The 2,847-nt window shown below is 34.8% G+C and overlaps 1 non-coding gene across 1 annotated transcript; it reads left to right on the top strand.

Annotated features, from left to right (window-relative positions):
• Nucleotides 1–1,159: 1,159 nt before the first annotated feature.
• LOC118996652 (small nucleolar RNA U3) lies at nt 1,160–1,372 on the top strand. Its single transcript, XR_005068533.1, has one exon. It is a non-coding gene; the product is annotated as a small nucleolar RNA U3 (small nucleolar RNA).
• Nucleotides 1,373–2,847: the final 1,475 nt, after the last annotated feature.

Genomic DNA, 2,847 nt, shown 5'->3' with positions numbered 1-2,847 from the left:
GCAGTCCCCAAAACATTCCTAATCAGGATGCTCACAGAATTGGTAGGATATGGTCTGAAAATAAAGAAACGTGAAGGCTTTACAAAGTGAAATAAAGAAAAACATACAGGAAACCAATAGTGAAGGGAAAGAAACTGGGACTCAAATCAATGACTTGGAGCAGAAGGAAGAAATAAACATTCAACCAGAACAGAATGAAGAAACAAGAATTCAAAAAAATGAGGAGATGCTTAGGAACCTCTGGGACATGATTAAATATTTCACCCCCTGAATCACAGGGCTTCCAGAAGGAGAAGAGAAAGAGCAAGACACTGAAAACTTATTTGAACAAGCAATGAAGGAGAACTTCCCCAATCTGGCAAAGGAAATAGACTTCCAGGAAGTCCAGGAAGCTCAGAGAGTCCCAAAGAACTTGGACCCAAGGAGGAATACACCAAGGCACATCATAATTACATTAGCCAAGATTAAAATGAAGGAGAGAATCTTAAAAGCTGCAAGAGAAAAGGAGACAGTTACCTACAAAGGAGTGCCCATGGGACTGTCAGCTGATTGTTCAAATGAGACCCTACAGGCAAGAAGGGGCTGGAAAGAAGTATCGAAGTCATGAAAGGCAAGGACCTACATCCAAGGTTACTCTATCCAGCAAAGGCAGAGTTTAGAATGGAAGGGCAGATAAAGTGCTTCCTAGATAAGGTCAAGTTAAAGGAGTTCATCATCACCAAGCCCTTATTTTGTTGTTCTTTTTAATAAAAAAAAAACTAAGCAAACAACCAGAGTAGGAACAAAATCAGAGAAATGATCACATTGGAAGGTTACCAGCAGGGGAGTAGGAGGGGGATAGAGGGGGAAATGGTACAGGAAATACGTATCATAAATGGTAGGCATAAAATAGATAGGGGGAGGTTAAGAATAGTATAGGAAATGTAGAAGCCAAAGAACTTATATGTATGACCCATGGACATGAACTAAAGGAGAGGAATGTGGGTGGGTGGGGGTGTGCAGGGTAGAGGGGAATAAAGGTGGGGAGTTGGACAACTGTATAGCATAATTAATAAAATATATTTAAAATAAATAAAGGTAGTCTATCAGAAAAATATTTCTATGATTGGCTTACACAAGTGAATTTTAAACTTTTAAAACACAGTAAGAAAATAATTTAAAGACTGTTCTTTCAGGGATCTTTTGTATAGTTCATTACTAGAAAAGTTTCTGTGAACATGTAGAGTACACAAAATCACAAGGAGGAGGAGCAGTGTTCTCTTCTGAGGATGAAGCCAGCTTTTGGTGTTGCTTTTGCAACTGCTGGTAGCCATGGATGGTCATTCTTCTCTTCCCTTGGAAGAAAAGAGGGGGAGAACTCAGTCTCAGTGGTAAAAAATAAGACAAGAAAAGAAAAGAAAAGAAAAGAAAAGAAAAGAATTTACACTTTCTTACACAACACACATGAACATGCACACGTACGCTCTATAAATTTTCACAAGTAGTTCTTAACCTTGATGCATGTAATGTACTTTGATATTATTTATGACATTCTATTTCTTCAATAAAAAATTGTGGTAGTAACATTTCCAAAAATTGAAGAGGAAGGAATATTTACAAATTATTTTTTTTGTTTTTGAGGCCAGCATTACCCTAATACCAAACACAGATGAATATACAAAAGGAAAGAAAACTACAGATCAATATAACTGGTGAAAATTGATTAAAAAATCCTCAATGAAACACTAGTGAAACAAATACAAAAGCATATTAAAATGACTATACTTCATGACCAGGTGGGGCTTAATCCTGTGATGCAAGGGTTTTTCAACATATAAAAACCAAACAATGTAGTACATTACATTAACACAACAAAAGGTAAAAATCACATGTTAATATCAGATAATACATAAAAAGCATTTGACAAAATTCAACATCCTTTGATCATAAAAATTAAAGAAATCAAGACTAGAAGGATATTACTTCATCTTAATAAAGGCCATATATGAAAAGTGCACAGATAACATCACATACAACAATGAAAAACTGAAAGATTTCTTCAGTTTTTGTTCTGTAGCAAGGCTAAGGAACAAGGGAAGGATGATTACTTATGCCATTTCTATTTTTAAAGAAGGGCTGAGAAAGGGAAATAAAAAGCATCCATATTGGAAATGAAGAAGTAAAATTATTTCTGTTCACATGCTACATGATATTGTGTGGAACAAACCCTAAAGACTACACACACACACAGTGAGAAATAATAAATACAGTAAAGTTGCAAGACATAAAATTGACCCACAAACATCAGTTACATTTCTATATTACTATATGCTAACGATGAACAACAGAAAAGGAAATTAAGAAAAGAATCCCATTTACAGTAGCATTAAAAAGAATACATTGAAATTAAGAACAAACTGACAGTAACCAGAGGGGAAAGGGGGAGAGATTTTCAGGAACATGTATAAAGGACACATGGACAAAACCAAAGGGGAATAGGATCAAGGGTGGGAAGTGGTGATGAATGGGGTAGGTGGGAGTGGTGGTGGGTAAATGGAGACAACTGTACTTGAACAACAATTAAAAACAGTGAGAAAACATACATTACTTAAGTATAAACGACCAGGAAGATGAAAGACTTGTATAATGAAATCAATATAAGATTGCTGAAAGAAATTAAAGAAGACACAAATAAATGAAAAAATAATCTGTGTTCATGGACTAAAAATAATTATATTATTAAAATAATAACACCTAACCCATCTTTAGTTACAATGCAAAATCTATCAAATACAACGACATTTTTTTGGAAAAGATTGAAAAAAAAATCAGACAAAAATTCACATGGAATCTCAGAGCACATGGAAT

Source organism: Sturnira hondurensis, unplaced genomic scaffold, assembly GCF_014824575.4.
Source record: "Sturnira hondurensis isolate 20B ecotype Veracruz unplaced genomic scaffold, ASM1482457v3 Scaffold0011391, whole genome shotgun sequence".
Taxonomy (NCBI): Eukaryota; Metazoa; Chordata; class Mammalia; order Chiroptera; family Phyllostomidae; genus Sturnira; species Sturnira hondurensis.
Note: the sequence above shows the minus strand (reverse complement) of the source record. Positions and strands in the feature narration are given on the sequence as shown.